This window comes from Siniperca chuatsi, linkage group LG19 (genome assembly GCF_020085105.1).
Source record: "Siniperca chuatsi isolate FFG_IHB_CAS linkage group LG19, ASM2008510v1, whole genome shotgun sequence".
Taxonomy (NCBI): Eukaryota; Metazoa; Chordata; class Actinopteri; order Centrarchiformes; family Sinipercidae; genus Siniperca; species Siniperca chuatsi.
This window is the reverse complement of record NC_058060.1, coordinates 11432140-11452166: the sequence shown is the minus strand read 5'-3', so window position 1 is coordinate 11452166 and position 20027 is coordinate 11432140. Positions and strand designations below refer to the sequence as shown.

Below are 20027 nucleotides of genomic sequence, written 5' to 3'. Positions count from 1 at the left end.
AATATTATACAAACTCATTAAACTATCCGTAGGCGGACTATCCAAGTAAAGTGTAAGCAATATAATTTGTGCCATTTTAATACTGATTCATTTTAAAATGCAAAAAACACATTTATTCTTTATATAAAAGATATTGTAAGTACAAAGAAGCTTCAACTGTGACTCAGAACATATTGCTACGCTGCTCCATCCGCAGCAGCAGCTTCCCATTTATAATGTAGCTTACCACAATATGAAGTTTTATTATTTCCATCCATAGTAGAGGCTTCTGTTGGCTTCTGAGTATGAGACCTATAAAGCCACAGTGTAGAGGCTGTGCTGTGGCAGAAGAGTATACCCCTGAGAGTTGGATGAGAGAGGTCGGGAACGTGACTATATCAACACATATCCACACATCTTATCCCTAGCAGCCTTGACATTTAATACATATATAATTTACATGAGGGGACAGCGCTTGCGATTAGGAGCCTCTACCTGGCTTCTTCAAATGCTTACATTACACTAATAATCTGTATAAACTGTCAAAAGGGTTAACCCTGCTATATCATAGGGTCAATTAAACACAAAAAGAAGAATAAAGTTTAAATGCATGCATGAGTACTGGGAAATTGACTGTCTTCATGTCCTAAAGGTTTCTGATTCTGCATGTTATGAATAAAAGTTTTTGGCACTGACAATCCTAAAATAATACCTTTTTTTCCCCAGGTGTTTCCTGCATAGATCACAATTGCAAGTCATTAAAACTGATGAGATTGAGTGTCCATTGTGGCCAAGTCCAATGACAGCTAACACTTTGCAGTGAATGCCATTTTTCAGTGTTATTAGGGATTAGAAACTTCTAGAGATCCAATTCCTCATAACTTTTAATGGAAGGTTGCTTTTGTTGTTGTTATATTCCTTATCACGTGAAGGGAATTTAAATACATACAAAATATACTGGTACCATCTGATGTGTGATACACGCATGTGAACAGTTGACACCCATGTGCACAAGCACACACATGAAGGTGAAGGCACACATGAAAGGCTTGGATGTTATTTTCATGCTCTTCCAGCAGCTCTGAGCTGAAAGTCTTCCTGCTGGTAGTGTTTGATCCCACTGAGATCCAGTACATCTGTCAGCGGAAGGGAGATACCACTGGGACCATGCAGCTTCAGTCCTATCAGCATGATGTCATCCTCTCGCTCTACTCTCCCTCTCTTTCTTTGATTGTTACTATCTCTATCCCTCCCTCCCTATCATATTCTGTATAGAGAACAGTTCTTTTGCAAGCACAGCATTTGAATGTATTTTGCTGTTTTGTCATGTAAATCGTTGGGCATCAAAGTTTTAATTTGTTTCGTACCTCTAGAACATCTTTTTGCTTGCTGCTGCACCGTCGTCAGTAATATAATAACAGGATTCTATATGTCTGACATGTGAATGTGTGTGTGCGCATGTGTATGCAGTGTTCAAATGTGTGTAGCAGGTGTGTGTGTGTGTGAAAGAATTGTCGCTGTGCTGGCATTTCTGTTTTAATGTTGTTGTCCTATTATCCTCCTTATCAGCCACTGAACACATTCCTCCAGACAAATGCATGAGCGGTGTGTGTGTGTGTGTTTATGTGCGCACGCGCCATTTTTAGCCATAATTGCGACTGTTTGTTTGGCAATGCCTGAATAAGTGTGTAACATCATGTGCAAGCATGTGTGTGTCCGTCAGAGAAACAGTGAAATAGACAGAGATAGGGTGGCTGAGAGAGAAAGAGAGTGAGAGAGAGGGAAAGATAAAGGCATTCAGTGCTCGCTCTCTCTGGGTCCAAAGCCCTTGGGTGTCACAGAAGAGTTCCACTGTGTTAATCTCTGTGTAATAACTGAATCACAGAGAAAACAATAGAGCTCTCTGTCCCTTTTCACAAGCCAAAAGGCCTTGGGGCAGCTGGTTAGTCTGTCTAACTGTGTGAGTACAGAATGTGTGTATGTGCGTGTGCAAAAATTGAAAGCCAGACATAGAGCGCTCTGTCTGATCTGAATAAAGTGAGCGAGGTTAGGAGATGTTTCTGCCTGAATCCTGACTCATGCTTTCTAAACAAGTTTCCACGAAAACAAAGACACGCAAACACAGACAGGCCGGAACATTCAATTCATTTTAAATCCAACGCATTTTGTAGGAATAAAAAACAGAGAGACGATCAGAGCGTATTGTTCAAAATGTGACTTTCGGAGATGCTGTGTCAGGTCCAGTCCCTGCTGCTCCACTGTCACTCATTAAAAAGCATTCAGGATATTCTTTCCCTCCGTTCCTCAGGGGTGTGATCAGGGTCTTAGTATCTGCTAGTGCTGCAGGAGACATATGGGACCTCAGTGAATTGTTAACCTCCTGGCTTGACTGTGCCCTCTACCAGTCTATGTGTGTGTGGGTGTGTGCGTGAGATAGATGGACAGATACAGACAGATAGGTACACTGCTTGATTTGGAGAGGTAAAGCATTATTATCTGTTTGTTTGCCAATGTACTTCACCTAGAAACTATTGTATAGCTTGGTCTCCTGCCTAAATAAGAGAACCAAGCTATCAAGATTATTTGAGGGTTGTTTAAGTCTGATACATAGAGTCTTTTCGAGTGCTTTGGTTAGAAGCATCAAGAGTTTAACACAGAGCGACAAAACATGCCGCCCCCATGTGATGGCCTTGATATACTGCAGATAATAAGCACAGTGAGTTTAGTCGCATTTGGTGAACAATGGTTTCCAAGGAAACAGACAAGAAATTGGGCTTGGAAGTAAACAGAAATTAATGTGTTGCCAAAAATGTAAACGTTAAATAAGCTATATAGATATGTGTATATCAAGTATAAGTAATGATTAACAATGCAAGACCCAAGCATGAAATAAGGGAATACCTGATCTTTAGTTGTTGCTATGGCTGCCATTTTTATCTTTATGCTACCTTGCTGGATGTGGGGTCATATTATTATAAAATGTATGATGGGGCCGTATAAGACAAGTAAAGTCATACAGTCATTAAGTGGTAGTAAAAAATGAATTAACAAAGAAGAAACAAATAGTACCATTTGTATATGAAGAGGAATTAATCAATGTCTGCAGATACTTGTACGGCTTATTTGTCCAGATGGTCTCCATAAAGACCATCAGTATGGATCACCCCAAACACTTTTTTTTTAACCACCAACAGTAAGTCAGTCTGTCACATGAACTAAACTAGTCAGACTGAGAACTGGCTAGCTACCATCAGAAAGCTGTTTGGATGATGGGAGAGATCCAAATTAGGAGATCCAGATTGCCAAATTTCAGCCATTTGTCCTTGTTTTTGCTCTTTCTTGTCAACAGTACAAAACTGCAGTTGCAAAACACCTTTGCACAGAGAAGAAGAAAAGGGAGAAGAAGCGGAAGAACAAGAACAAGAAGTACTTGGAAAATCATATATATTTTCATACAATATTTTCTCCATTGTGTATCTGAACTGCATCACACCCACAAGCACACAACTATGCACTGACTAAATTACTGCTTGACACTACAGAAAACCCTCTCACAGTCGTAAAGGTAGGTAGAATAATCAATAGCAGAAATGAACATGATGAATTTGACACACAATTTCATTTAAATCACACAACCTCTACCGTGTATACTTCATGTTCATTTTTGCAGAGATAAATATCAAAGTAGTTACCTTGGTCTGGATCGATTGTGATTGGCTGGAGGTTGTTCATTATGTTTGTTTAACATCAAGTGAAATTAGACGCCTCTGAATGAATGCACAAATGGATTTTGCCTGCCTTGTTGTCCTATCCTGTCCACAGCTTGGCAACAGGGAAATACTACTCAAATAGCAACACACAATAACTATGAATGCACTTTAGAGTTAAATCCATTTGATTAACCTTCTATATACTCCATTGCCATTTAATGACATTATTGATTTTGCTTTGACCACAGGTTTGCCTCAGAGATTTGAGCATCCACAGGTAACTCTGTTATATTTTCAGGCTTCTGTCATCCCCTCACCAGTATGTATGACAGACTGCTACTATAAAATTCATATTTCCCCTCCAGCAGGTCATAATGATCCCGCTTTAATGATAGATCAGTTCCCTTCTCACTAGGCCACCGGTAATGAGATCTTGCCTGTCTGGATATTCCTACACATGCCTTTGTTACATGAATGAATAAATATAAAATAAAATAAAAATGAATGAATGAATATGAAAAATAAACAGCAGCTAAGCCATGGGAAGTAGACACAGTACACACAAATTAAAATAAATTCTAAAAGATAAAAAATACATTTCTAATTACATTTGTTAGTATTGTCAAAATGACAGCATGCTCTGCAAATTCTAATCTAAAGTCACCACACTTTTTTTGCAACTGCATACAGTATCTGGAGTCATATTAGTCTATTATTGATCAAACAGAATCAATGCTTCTTCTTGCTATACTTTGAAGTACACCTTACACAACCCTCCCTCTATCGGCCCATTATATCACTCCATCCCTGCAGTGGGCCGGTGATCTCTATGCTGTCATAGCAACCAAACAACCTTGCTAATAGTTTCCATGGCTTCTCTACAACTGGACACTGATGGCACCTTTGGCTCTTGCTGGTAACCTGCTGACCTTCGATTTACCCTGCGGTGTATGTGACAGAAAACAAGACAGTGGGTGTATGTTTTCTCAACTGATTACTGTATGTGCACTGGGATACATTCACTGTGTGTGTGTGTGTGTGTGTGTGTGTGCATCACATGTACGCCTACAGTATGTGCACGAGCCAGACTCAGCATGGAGCCGTCTCCAGTCAGGCCCCACCAGTCAGCCGACAAAGAGAGTCCACGGCTGGGCATGAGCCTCCGCTGGAGAAGCTGGTGGAGACCACTGTTCTCTCTCTGGCTGCCTGCTGTCTTAGTGAATGTGCCATAATGGGAGAAAGAGTAACACTGCCTGACTAACCACCTATGGAAATTCAATTTGCTGCACAGTGTGACTGCAGAACATCCTACGCTGTATACAAAACATAACTGTGAGCTTTTGTGTGTTTCTATATACATCTGTGTGTGTGTGGGGTAGCATCCTATGTGTGAGTGAGTGTATGTACCTGTGTCTCGTTCACAAAATTTACTTCACTGACCTATCAAAATCATTCTATAAAAAAGGATTGACTCTTTTGAAAACAGGGTTTGTTGCAATATTCTCCTGGTGGAAGACATGGAAATGATGTAAGGCTTTGAAACACTTGACTGAATCTAAAAACTTCCACTTCTTGCCCCCCCCCCATTCATTACAGTTTAAGGCTTGGTGTGCTGGCGGGCTAAGAACTTCCAAAAGATCAAAGTCAGACACCTCACTGTGCCTTTGGTTTCATTAGACCTTGTGATCCCACATTATTCAACAGTTCAACAAACTTGTCACGCATCAGTGAAGAAATCAGTGTTCCATTTTTTAACCGTAACAGAATCAAATTAGTAGTATAACCTTTATTTCTTATTTTGTAAAGACGACATATATTCCTAATAAATAAACACTTAGTAGACAATGTGACAAAAATTAAAAGACAAAGGCTGGTGAAAAAAGTTCCATCTTAGAGCTATTCCTGACCCAGCACACGATGGGATTCATAAATGGCAAATGCCATACAGTAAAAAATCACAACTATGTCCTTTAAATGTGTCCTTTTGACTCTGGAAACTAATATTGACCATCTACCAGGAATAATAGTGCAGATAAGGTAATCTGCATGCAATAAATGTAATCCCCAGATTTTCTTGCCGTGTCTGTGAAATTAATATTATTTTATTTTGAGAGACCCATTTAGTCCATTTCAGTATAAAAACCTCTCTGAACCGTCTGATAATGTCTGCAGTGCAGGTCAAATTAGTTGAATTAATATCACATAAGCAAACTGGTAGCAGTGCAGCAGGGAGCTACTAACTCAATCCTCCCACCTCTACCATTTTCTGGCAATGGCTCACTCTGTTTCCTGTAGTCTATGTCTGTGCGTGTGTATGTATGTGTGTGAGTGTGTGTGTGTGTGTGTGTGTGTGTGTACAATTCCCTGGCTGCAAAGTAGATTTTTGTTGCAACTATAGCGTATATAATCAATTGTTTGTCTCTTGGTTTTAAAATACGTGTTGTCTTGTCTATCAGCAGTCCACAGAGAGGGGAGAAAAGAGAGATGAGAGTGACAGAAATGGTGCATGTGTGTGTGATTTGTGCGATTTCTGTGAATTTCCTGGAATCTGTGAGTCTCTTTTTCTCAATCCCCTTTCAAAAGCCTGTCTCTGACACATAAAGACTTTCACTCCAAATCTGGCACAAGCCCAAACCCGGCAGATTTCGAGCCTAATTGGCCTAAACAACATCGAGGGATATCTTGTCTAAAGTTGCAAATGACTATAGCATTTTGTAAAGAATGTGTAAGCAGAATTTGTTTGGTTTGTTTAAAACCTTCACCAAATGTAGCTGAACCTCAAAATTAGAAAAGTAACACATGCAGATATGACACATTCTGTATAACCCAAGATAAATTAAGCGTAATTATAAAATAAATGACGGCTAAAGACCAGAAGTTAAAATCAAAGACCAGATGGCATTTTGAAAATACCAAGTCACCATCACATTTTTTAAATGGAGCATTATTAGTAACCCACGCATGACCTGTTTTTTCACTCTCCCTTTCCAAGTGTGAAGCCAGTTGTTGGTTAAAACGATCAAACCTCCTCTGCTTTTCTGATCTTCTCTTGGTCAGCGTACCCTCTATCATGTCTGTACCATCAACAGAGACACGCCCAGGCAGCCCTATTCTGTTTTTGGTATACAGTACCACACATATCTCCAACAGACCCAGCAGAATCCAGCCATAATTGGTACGCACAACAGTAAGGGGTGGCTCGGCTTCGAGAACATTTCATGAAAAGCCTGTGGGCCACTTTTCATGCTAGAGAACATTACAAAACTCAAAATGTTTTTCACTCAAGTTTCTCACAAGCAAGAGACAGCAGAGCTGATGTACTTCTGTGGTGCACATATGCCGTTAGAAATTCATGAGCTGCACAATATCTAAGTTAATTTATATGCGGATATCAACAGAAAATTGCTTGATGAATTATAAATAGCAGATACAACCCACCGAAGACAGATGAGTGAAATGAATGTGCACTTGCAATTCTAGATCCGGGCCATAGTTGGGATCTGTATAGTATACCCACGTTATCACAGAAAATAAAGAAGTAACATCAAATGCTATTTATGAGGCAGTTTGATGCCAAATGAGTAATGACAGCATTCCCTTTGCTAACAGAAATGTCAGAATTCTGTACATTGCTATTAAACACTGTACATTGTGTGAGTGAATTTGACTGCAGTCTGGTGTAGTGAGTATGTTCTTCACACTGAGCCTCCAATCAACTTAAGCGTCCTTGTGCAAGATATTGAAAGCCCAGCTTAAGGAGAGCTGTAGGAATGGGAGACATGGTTGGCTTAGGGATATTATTCTCCTGTTTGCCTGTGAACATTTAAAGCAACCCCACTGCAAACTACAGACAATTGCGGGGGGGTGGGTTAATAAATAATTCCTTTAAAATAGTAATTCAACCCTAAAATTACTAATTAGTGTACTCAATATAGTTATTGTGTTCCCTTCATTCATTAGAATTACTACTGTTAAATTGTCCTTGTCCCCTTGACAATCAACTTAAACTTAATACAGTTGTATTTTAGATACATGGATATATTTTGGCTGTCAAACACATCATTGTGTTGTATTTAGGATCCCTTGGAGAAGGCATATTGCTGATTTTTCATAAAGCAGAAGGGGAAGGGGAAAATTAAGAGATTTGAGGACAGTGTTAAATAATTTAAAAGGTAAAGATGACTAAACTGAGGGAAAGAAATAAGTATACAGAGCTCATGATTAGTAATTTAAAGGGATGCTTTGTAATTTGAAAGCACAAATTACAAATCTGAGGGATCATTTCTCAAAGGTTTCTGCACTGATACCTCACAGGCTGTGAAAATGGTATGAGTAAAATAAGAAAAACACTTCATTTGCCCATCATCCAGCTTGTTGAAATTCATTGCCAAGTACATCCAGCATCCGCTGCATGCATACATGCATTCCTCTTCCTGATGTCTGTGATATACTGTATAAATCATGGCCCACCACTGGCTTCACAACAAAACATGCACCTTTATCTTCATCATTCTTTACTCCTGAATAACTTGTTTTTGTTTTGTGTCTGCAACAGTCCATGGGAGTTCCACTTATATTTGGAGTGGAGTTCCACTTATATTTTAATCTGAAAACACCCAATAGATGAAACCTGTTATGTTAAAAGAACCGGGGACAAACAAAACTGCTGAATATCAGGATAGAGCATAAACAGCTTGCACTGACTTTACTCGGAACAAGCACAATGTGTAGCTAGACAGAAAACCTGCCTTTGTTAGCTCAGGGACTGAGAAATGAAATCGAATAATGTGGACAGCTCGACTGTGGCAGTAGCTCTCCAGTGTCAACGCACATCAATAAACAACCTAATAAAAAGCCCCGTGGTCAAAACATTATTTCAGCTGCTGTTCTTCTTTCAGACATGCTGAAAACACTTGCAGCTAAATCCTCACTCAGCTTCTCCCTTACAAATTGTACTATGTGGTCTGTGTCCTACAGGTAGTTTCTGTAGGTTCATAGTCAGCATGTGTTTTGTCTACCTCTCATATCGCCTTCTTCCTTTTGTTGCTTCTGATCTCTGATGTCCCTCTCTTTCTGTCTCTATACCTTCTTCTTTTTTTTCCATTGATCGAGGTGGAAACAAATCCACATACACATCAACCCTACACACCAGGGCAATAAAATAAGGTGGCTGGATCCATAAACAGGCCATATTGTTCTGATCCCTATCTCTTTCTGTGTCTGTCTTTCCACCAATCTCCATCATTTCCATCAAATCCTTTTCTACAGATGTGAGAAAGTGTTTGATTGACAGGTGGAAGTAACCACAGCAATACATGGTTGATAAGGATCGGTGTGCGCTACTGATGGGCTGTCTGCTGATCTGACCACAGGCATTGGGTATGGCATTTATACCACTTTGCTGGCCTCAAGCTTTTAAGATAGAAACACCACTGTGTGTGTGTGTGTGTGTGTGTGTGTATGTCAGTTGGGATCAAGGATTACCCAAGATCTAGTGAATGAGTAAAGTACAGACAAACAATATGAGTTTTGCAAAGAAACTGATAGAAGTATAGGTTATATTTTATATATGAACCCATTTATTTTGAAGAATAACAGTGGTATGTTTCACAAACTTTATGGTATATTGCATGTCTTAGTTTTGGAGATGCACTACAAAGTATCCCACTAGTATTTACAATTTTTAGTATTGTTGCCTAAATAGAATAGTCTATCAAGTTATAAAAACTTTGAATACAATATCATAAAGCTAAAGATAACATGTTCATATTAATAATATGTTATAACATTGGGTTTGTAGATTACAATTAAGAGTGTAAAGTAAAGATAATTGCAGGATATTGCAAAATGTTATTTCATATTTGCCACACTTCTGAAATTAAGTTTAATTATCATTACTGCTTCCCTATGGGATAGCAGCCGGACTCAGAAAGCAACGTTTAAGATAGTAAACATCTTGACTCATCCACTTGTTTATTATGATAAAGACGATTTTAGGTTCTGTACCAAATATTTCATGCTCATCCTACTTTACCATTTTAGCAGTTACTAACTGCTTTAGATTAGGCATATGCTTAAAGCCATCCTTTGCAAATGTGCATTTGAACCAAAGATATATTTTATTTTTTCCTCTTAAAAGGTTCTGATTCTTTAGAAACCCATCCCTTTGATTAGTGATTCATTTCTCTTTTGATAATCAAAAACTGCAAGTGGCTGGGCTTTTGAGACAAAACCCTTAAAATGACAAAAATGTACTTTCAAAAAGGTGTTTATTGCAGGTACTTTCAATAACTACTAGTATTTTTGATATTTTGCTTTCAGTAATTAAAAATTAGAAAAACATCTGGATATTTGGTTGCAGAGGTTAAACTGTGTCAAGTGTTGTACTGAAATATCTTTCATCAAACATCTGTTCATTTTGACAGCACTCAGATGATATTATGTAACTGCCAAGTACAGGAAGCAAAATATTTAAAAACATGCAACATGAGGTGTTTCTACTTCCACTACATTTAAACATAAAAAAGTGAGTCAAAACTTAAGCCTTACCAGCTGTCACCTACATACAAGCTCCTATACAAATTACTGTATACACAAACAAGCCAGGTCGGTGGATGTGACGACGCCGTGCAGGTTACCAACAGCAAATGCTACACCTCCACTAACATGCAAACATGCCCGATGCACTAAAAAACTTTGCCTGTAGGAGACTACATTGACATGTGTACATTTGCATGTCTAAAGCCCTCCTGTTATGCCAAGTGTAATATTAAAATTCAAATGTGAGGGAAAATTACATATTCAAATTACAATGACCCCAAAATTCGTGTTTAAGCGCAATATGCCGTGCATTGTACTTTAGTGGCGAGCGTGTTCTTAAAATGCACTGTCCGTCTGACCCATTGCATGCTCCGTACACTAGGCTAATGTTGTTCTCTGTGCTAACGCAAAACGGAGAAAACTAGCAAACAATGCCAAACGGATAATCGTGTCAACAAACCATCTGAGAAGTAATGTGAGGAAGCATTTTGTATTCAACGCCACAGATGGAAAAAACATGCATAATGGTAAGGCTTTTAGCTGTGAGAGTTGTCACTCAAGTGAAGCAGCAGAGGCACTGCAAATGATAAAACCATGGAATCTCTACAATGCCGTTAAGGATTAAGATATATTTTCGAATTAAATAAAAACATTTACGTGTTAGTTCACATTTGTTCAAACTTTGATTTTATTTTAAAAGTGACAATCCTATTTTGTAACATGTAAAACCTCAAAAACACAAACAGTAGCAATGAAAACTGCAGTTGTAACACTCATTTCCAACAAGTGTCCAAATTGCAGCAGCTATTATTTTCCTTGCCTGTAGATGGTGCACATATGCAAGAGCTGTAGGTTTGAAAAGTGCTGGCTGCTGTAGCTCTGCTGTTGGATGACATTAGCTGGACCTGATTTCAGGTGCTTCACATCAATGACACCATGTGCCCTTGCGTAGACAAGGAGCGATGATGTGTGCGTTAAAAGTACAGGAAAGAAATAAACACTTACACATATGACCACGCTCACGTACTCATCCTGGTGGAGGTGTTCATATCCCATAAAACACATTATTTCCCACTTGACCAGCCAGAAAGATAATACTATGTTGCTGTGCAAAGAGACTATAGATGAAGCCAACAACAACATACCTCTCTGCTTCCTGCCACGTAACATGTCATTATGACAAACCTTTTTTCTCTCTTTCGCACTTTCACTTCAGCTTTAACATTTTCTCCTGTGAGGCAACTTGCAAGGTCCTCACACCTGCTTATTTTTAGAAATACGACCAATCAACCATAGTGAACACTGTCTAATTACTTTCTTGTGCATGTAGATTTCTTGCACATAAGGGTCGGAAGGAAAGTTCAGCCAGGAAAAAGAGCACAATTCAATGTTTTAGCCAATAATAACAGAAATGAACAGGTAGTAGGTGGTGAAGCAGTGACACAGACAAAGCAATTAACACAATGTCAAAAAACTGGATGCAAACACCCATTTTATCAGAAGCACTCTCACACGCTATTGTACACACACATGCACTTAAAAGCACATGCAAACACTCAAACACATAGACTTCCCAACCTGTGGACACATATGAATTCTGGTGACGAACCCCTACACATGTAATAAAGGTCACAATCACACACATACACATCAACAAATGAACAAACAGGCACACTTCCACATTCAGTCCTACATGCACAAGCCAGCTCTGGGCTTCATTTTCACCCAGGGAAATCAAGATGATCTGTGCTCCAGCTAAGGCTTCTCTTTGATGCTCAATTAACTCAGGCAGACCTGGCTAGCTGAGCCAATTATTAATTCAGCTTAGCAAGTACATTGTGGCAGGCACAGAAGTGATGTCATGGCTAGGCAACCACAGACACACTGCTCTCACTGTAGGGCCTGCGTTAAATACATACCATTAGGTTTTAATATGCAGCATTTGAATTTTAGACACTAGTAAATATAGCATGGTGCAGTTTCCCTTTTCACATTCTGTGTTTGTTCTTCACACCTCTCTGTCACTTCCTGCTTTTGATGATTCCTGGTCTGGTCTTCTCACTGCTTAAAAGCCATTCTTACTCCCCCACCAAGCTCTGTCACTAGATCTTCTTCATTTTCCACCTCTCTGTCTTTCACTTTACTCACTTTATCTCCCCCCATCTTTTTCACCATTTACTACTTCCTGTGAATCCTTGCTTCTTAATGATCTCTCTCTTTATGCTTTTTTTGTATCACATCACTCATTTCCTTTCTCTTCCTTTTTTCTCTTTCTTTCTTCCCTTCTTTCTTTCTTTGTTTTCCCTTGCACTAAAGACTGAAGGGAAGGAGGGAGGATAATGGAGCATGGGGGAGAGGAGGAGGGCAGTGGGCTGACAGAGGGAGTCCCATCTGCATTGAGCTCATCAGAAGATGGGAGCAGAAACACACTAGTAAGCATGCACACATCCCTCTCTCTCTGTCTCTCTCTCACACACACACACAGACACACACATATTGCTGCCTTGCTGGACTCATTTCAACACTGACACATCGCTACCTCCTCTCTCTCTCTCTCTCTCTCTCTCTCTGTCTACTTCCTGCTGCGCTCCTCAAACCCCTGCTTTCATTAATCACTACAATATACAATACACAGCAATTGGTGAATGGTTTTACCTTTTACCACCTTCCAGTACTATGAGGCCATATATTTTTACTACATGTGGCATCAGTGGAAATCGAGCCATAAATCCAAAGCATTGTTAAAGCTGGACAACTTTTCTTCTTCTCTTTCTTTTCTTTCTTTTAGTGTGAAAGAAGTTGGAGTGTGATGCATTACTGATAGGAAAATTAAATGCTCTGTCCACTCCTTAGGATACACTAATGATGATGGGAAGCATGAAAATAGGAGGTCGTATCAGCTGAAAGCCTGTCTATATTATCTTAAAAAGTAATTTATGCAGCAATTCCAAGTACTATCCCCATGGTGTCCATCTTCTTGTTGTTAAATAGTTTTTTTTTCAACTGATCCCCCAACAGGAAAATTTGTCATTGCTTCCTCTTCCCCCCAAAGGGTCAGTGACAAACCGACATCATTTGAGCTTCGAGGGATTTTGTGTCCTGCTCAAGGACACTCCAGTGATAAAAATGGGGCCTTGACTCCAAACCCTTTGGTTGAAGAACGGGCTCCTCTGTTAACTACATCACAATGTGTGTGTGATGAAAAGCCACCTAAAACATGCTCACTCAGCTGTGTATACTGATCAAAGGTGGAAAAAAAAAATTGTTTCACATAAACTTACTTAATATGCAATAAGTTCAACTCACTAAGTAGTGCATTGGAATGTTGTGCCCCAATATGCTAAGGAGCAGTGTTGGGCAGTTGGGCAATGAGTTAAGTAAGGGATTACAAGTTGAAATCCAGTAATTACTTTACAGTTACTAATCTCAGCAATGCTCCATTATGTCATTTTGGGGGTTGGCATGTTGCTGTCCTAGTGAGAGTTTGATGGAGAGTTGCTTATAGTTTCGAAACTGTGCGTTCAGGGGACATACTAGTCCGCGATGTGTTAGCTTGGACTAGCCTCTACAAAAAGAGGAGGAATGCGGCTCCTGCAGCTCCAAAGTTATGTAATTTACATGTTGTGTCTTCTGAGATGGCTTGCTAACATTATGCAAATAATAGGCCTGCCTTCAGAAATCACATGGTTTTGTTCAGAGTTGAAGGTTGTGTAAACCCTGCAGCTTCAGTGTGAAGTCTTGTGGAGTGCTATGTGCAGTCACCAGGGCTAAGATAGCTAGCTGTTGATAGTCAGGAAATACCTCCAAACTGCAGGTGGGCTGCTTGTTAAACCATAGCATCTTTCTTTCTATTTTCACTTGTTAAATACAGATGTGCAATGTGGGTGTGGAGGCCTTGGAGTTGTTTCAAAGGACTTTTGACGGGGTTGTGCTGAGTAACAAAAGTAACAAGTAATGGAACTAATAATTTTCAAAGAGTAAGTAATGAGATATTGATTACATTTTTCAAGTAACTTGACCAACACTGGAGTCTCAATTCCAGATAGGTTTGTTTTCCTTCTTTGAAAATATGTGGCTGGTCCGGTATTTCTCTTTAAAGCTGCTGGATTTAAAATAAGAGGAAGACTCATCGACTAACTCAGTACATCATTACTGGCAGGGGTGAATATATTCATGATGGGACAAGCTGCTAATGTATTTCATTCTCACCTAATTAATAAAGAAGGCAATGACAATTAGACTATTTCATGACTGAGAGACATGGACACACTTGAGCACAAAGTATAACATCTAGAGTATTACCTGGAAATATCCTCATAAGATAGCTATGTTGGGTGCACTGCACAGCACCCTTGAGGGAAAGAAGAGTGATATGACAGGTTTAATGGTGCATAACATGTATGGAATCTTCAAACAATTCCACAGTAATGGGGATATTGTAAAAGCGTCCATTAGCAGTGGTACATCAATATTTTTTATGTCATTAAAGAAGCTCATAAGCATCTAGTCACCAACATCAGCATCAAGTCAGCTGATTGATGAGCACACTGAGGCTGTCAATTAGCACCTTGCGTATTCTGTGCACATGAATACGCAATCAATGCAATCGGCAAGTATGGATCAAATGTCAGCCAGTTGCCTGAGGCCCATTCACATTGCATTTTAGTGAATGTATAGAAGAAAACACGAACAACATACAGCAGATAACATCATTCTGTTTTTCATCTTGATGGTGCTTCATGTTCCACAGTTGTCTTTACTCATGCAGTAGTAATAGATAGAAAGGACATAAATATACCTACATACTGTAGGTCATAACTAGAGCTTAATTTCATATCCAGCTAATACCCAATAACTAGACTGCTAGATACACAGCATCAGTTGCCTCTGGGCTTGTGTCACACCTCCAAGAGGTACCATATTTGCCACTCACAACACTACTCATAGCTCCTCTGGAGGAAAGCCATTTATTTATTTTCAACGCTATTGGGAAGACATACTGTACACTCACTTGTTTCTGAATCAAATGGTATTATATATGTGGGATGTATCTTGTGTCTGTGTTAATATAATAAAGGTACAAGGTGACACCATGGGGAAGAACTTTTTGCCCTTTGACGCGGAGGTCAAAGGTCAGGTCGAAGTGTAGAACAGAACCCCTGGACCTGGTAGAGCTTCATTGTCTTGCTCACTGACAGGTGCTCCAGATACTGCTGGTGCAGGACAGTTTCCCTGCTCACTGCGCTGTCTTACATGTCACATGAATTATGAAAATTCAAACTGAAACAAGTGAAAGTAGAAGGGATGGAAATAGTCTCATCGCAGTGAAAGATGTCTGTCTTGTTATCAAGTATAAGATAAAATGAAATCAGAAGATCAAATTTCATTGCTGACATGGAAACTGGACAATTCTCAGTGTCAATGGAAAGATGGTTTCGATGCCAATCCTTTCAGCACACAACTGGCCAAACACCAAAACCGTAAAGCAGACAGTTGACAGGGAGTTCCTACTTCTTTTGATCTCAATCTTTGCTCATTTCATGTATCAAGAATTAGCCTTAGGTACCGCTTGGTAACAAAAAAGAAGCCTTTTTGATGTCTCTTATACACTGCAACATGAATAACAAAGTTTGACAGTCACAGAATGGTATTAGATCTGTTACACTATCAATGCACTACACCACACCCCACTTCCACTCTCTAACAGTTACATTATTTTCAAATCCTCTCTGACCCTGCTCTGCTACAGGGAGGATAACTATAATTCAAACTCTCCCTTCATCAGCACTGCTCTATAAGGCAATACCGAGCCAGCTCATCCCAGCAGCTCTTTGGATTGTCATTAGCACTCCATCCTGTGGACGCCTGCCAGTAGCCCCCCCCGTCCGATCAATAGGCACTGGCGGCTAGCTTTCCCCCTTTGCTCTCTCTCCCTCTCTCGGCTACCACGGTATAAAGACTGGGCTGTTCAGTTCTGCCGGCGCAGCATAGTGATTAGGCATTAGGCCTGCGCTGCTGTGTGAATTAGCTTAATCTGTGTCCGCGATGAAGGACGAGGCTTTTCATGCCCACTGGAGACATTCACTGGACATAAAAGAAGCTAATCTTTAGGAAATTTAGAGAGAGGATGGAGTGTGTGTGTGTGTGAGGGAGAGACAGTTCTCACAGTGATAGGTCTTTTGTAATTCTGCTTATCCTTTCAATAAAATAAATCTATTGAAGTTCTTGAAGATGTGTGGCTCATGGGCAAGGAGAGTGTTGTACTGTCATCACGTAAAGTACTAGAAAAAGTGAATAACGTGCTGGTTGAAACAGACTTAGCAGTGGTTGTCTGTGGAGGAAAAATCTATATCACCGTATTCCTGCACCAGAGGTCAGTTTGAGGGGAATCAGTGGGGATTGTATTCTCTTTGTTACATGGCTGCTTACCTGGCCACAGAGGAAGCTAACCTAACCTGCAAATCTCAGCCGAAAGTGTTATAGTTTCGAAGCAATGCAGAACAAAAGACAAAGGGTTTAATGTGATATAGACCTGAGCATGCACTAATACCCTTTCCCTCTCTGTACAACTGTGCCTCAGCTATCCATCATGCACCTGCCCAAATGCTGACATGCAGAAGGCTGAACATGTATCCACAGCATGCCTAACAGCAGCCCAGCCCTCCTCCTCTTCTCCTCCACATCATCTGCTGGATATATTGTACGCCCTTGACAAACTGCCAGGCACAATCCCCCCTCCTGCAAATGTCCATTGATCAAAGCACAAGTACGGCTGTGGGAAAGGTATGGAGTCTTACCCATACCCTTATCCTTGTGTCACCTCTCATGCTCCAGAACCTTATAGACAAAAAGCAATCCCATAAAACTTAATGGGTATCAGCAGATTTATAAGCAATATACTGTACTATAACCTGTGGCACAGATTTTTGGCCCAGTCATAACTCATATACCATACTATATACCATGACATCATGTCCAGATATCTTTAAGGATAAAACAATAACTTAACTTCTGGGTGTAAATGGAGTTGTCAAAACAAAATGATCATCATCTGGGAGGAAGAGCAATCATAGCCCTTTTGTTTACAAGGTGCTTTTCACACCTTTAGAGCACTTTTACGCACAACCAATGGTGAATTTGGGTCAGCAGTCAGCTGGGACCAAATATCTGCTGTGTGTTGGGTGATCTGACCACAGTCGGACGCTTGTTTCTGAGAGGAGCTTCGCAGCAAGCTCGCTATCATAAGCAGGGCATCTGTTTTGTTTTTGTTTTTTTACACCAGCGGTTTCCCAAAATCATCCACCATGCTGATCCAGAAGTTATGTTCAGATTTTCTGTGAATTTCCACATTGCAGACCACGTCCCACTCTGTGGACTAAAAGCACAGGCGTTTGAAGACCTGTCACCTACTCCCTCTCTGTCCGATCATATTAAGTCTACAGCACGGAAAATAACGCCATGACTTACCGAAATGAGAACCTGGTCACTTTCAGCGACCGGCTTCTCCTCGTTTCCCTTATGCCCCTGGTCCGCCTCTCTTTCAAGTCAATCAGCAGCGTGCTTAGATCAGATCAGTGCGCCTTTTCGCTGCGCCCTGCGTCCAGAGTTGCCGGGGATGGAGCGACCATTTGCCGGGATGCTGGGCCGAGGGTGTAAGGCTGAGGCATCCGCAGGGGACGAGGAGAAAAGACTGTGGAAGAGACAGAGGAGGAAGAGGCAAGGCGCTGGGTACGAAAGCGAGAAAGGAAGAAAGAGAGAGAGAAAGAGAGGAGAGAGCAGCAAAGCACTGCAGCGACTGGGAGGCAACACCACCGGAGAGGAGGCAGACAGCGGCTCTCTGTCTCGATCTCGCACTCACTCGCGCACATGCAAGCGCACGCGCAAGCATCGCCCTCACGTAAGGGTATGGAGCACCATCTTCAGGTGGTATGTGGTAGGAAGAGGTTGTAATGTGTGTCATATGTGCATATTCACATAATGATGTCTTTGCTATTTTGACAGACCATTGGGGAGTGTCAGTGTAGCTGCACAGGGAACACTTAGGTCTTATTGCACCATCAGTTTTTCCTGTTCCAATTCTACAGCCTAGCAGTTGCTGCGTTACAGTGCTGTGTGCTACACACGTGTGCATGCCATTTAAGTGTCTATTAGAAAGTCCTCCACAGCACCAATTTGTAACAACCCCCCTTCCACACACACCAACACACAAGCAAGCATTTATTCCCTAGAGACCTATCCTAACCTTTACCATGACCATAACCACTGGGCCTGCATGCCTCAACCTAACCTTAACCCTTAACCAAACCCTAGAAGGTTTACCATCTAGGGATGTGCTTTTTGTCACCATGTGACTGTGTGAACAGATTTTCCCCCTCAATACAATACGGCCCCCACCCATGTTGTTGTAACCCCCCAACCCCCCTTCTGCACACATACACACTCCATGGCAACCAGATCCCTATTGGGTTATGATGCTGATAGTATCACCTGACCTGCACTCCATCATCTTTCCAGCCCCCTATTCCCTTCACTTTCCTCACACACCAAGGTCACGAATTGCTGAGCGTGTCAGATTTGTGGCTACATCACATGTTCTGCACAGTCAGTTCTGCTGGCTCGAACGGATTGAAAATTTCTTTCTTTCTTTCTTGATTCAAATTTGTCCCTCCTTGCACACATTAAAACATCTTCATTATGTTGAAATATGGCCATTGTGCACATTGTGTCTGTTCTGTCTCCTCTTTCATCTTTAATCAAATCATTTCTCTCACATTTTACACTTTCTCCTCAATTCGTCTTTATCATTTGTAAGAAACAGTGCTGATTTGTTTTGTGGCATTAAGCCAAGTAAGCATTTTTCACTTATTCAATATTATATTCAATATTTCAGAAAACACAAGTGTAATATGTGGAAAAATATTTGTGTTCTTCTTTGTCTTCTTATTTTTTCATATTATTTATGTTCATTTTCATCTGTACAGCAGAAACTGCATATTTACTAGCCAAATTAGTTTGTTGTATAAGATGTTACTATAGTGGTGGGGATATAAGAAGTGCTGCAGAGGTAAAAAACATAATGATGAGCTGTGGGACGTTGCGTAAGCAACCAGAAACTGGGTCTTTAATGTTTATTATTTAACATATTTGTACAGACTAGAAATGGATTGAGAAGAAGAATAGGTAACACTATAATAACCATCATTAATTTTAATTAAACTTTAGTTAATAGTTATTTTACTGTTAACAAACAATGAAATGATAAGTAATAATGTTAACTTATTATTAGTAATGCTATAATATATTTATATCATTAGTTTGTGTAATTTAAAACGGGTTTCTAAATTATATATTGTGTCATATCTGATGAGAGACGATAATTACATTTTGATTATATTAGTAAACTATTTATTAACAGTTTATTGTTGCATAACATTTGATATACTATATTAAGTATTTGTTAGATTACTAAATTATTTGTAAACCTTTAAGAAATCGTTTGTAAAACATATATAAACATTACATAGACAGATGGACCAGATATTTGTAACACTTTGTTAATGGTTAATAATTAGTTTGTAAACTGTCTACAAACATTATTTGGATGGCTATTATAAAGTTGCAACTGATGTCTATAATACATGGTAAATGGTTAATAAATACTTTGTAAACATATATATTATTTGAGTGACTGTTATAAAGTTGCAACTGATGTTTGCAATAGATAGTTAGCAATGCCACTGTCATAACCATGACATGACACCTGTCATGAACATGAATGTTTATTACTGTTGTCATTAA

At 39.9% G+C, this 20027-nt stretch overlaps 1 protein-coding gene across 7 annotated transcripts in view; it reads right to left on the bottom strand.

Annotated features, from left to right (window-relative positions):
* The window catches only part of ctnnd2a (catenin (cadherin-associated protein), delta 2a), a 252253-nt gene extending 234191 nt beyond the window's left edge, over window positions 1-18062 (bottom strand). For 5 of the 7 annotated variants that reach the window (XR_006375784.1, XM_044176683.1, XM_044176687.1 and 2 more), the window contains exon 1: window positions 17697-18062. The gene's annotated coding sequence lies outside the window, so the exon portion shown is untranslated. The remainder of the gene's footprint in view (window positions 1-17696) is intronic. The other 2 variants (XM_044176686.1, XM_044176690.1) reach the window with 1 other exon arrangement.
* Between the last annotated feature and the right edge of the window lie 1965 nt (window positions 18063-20027).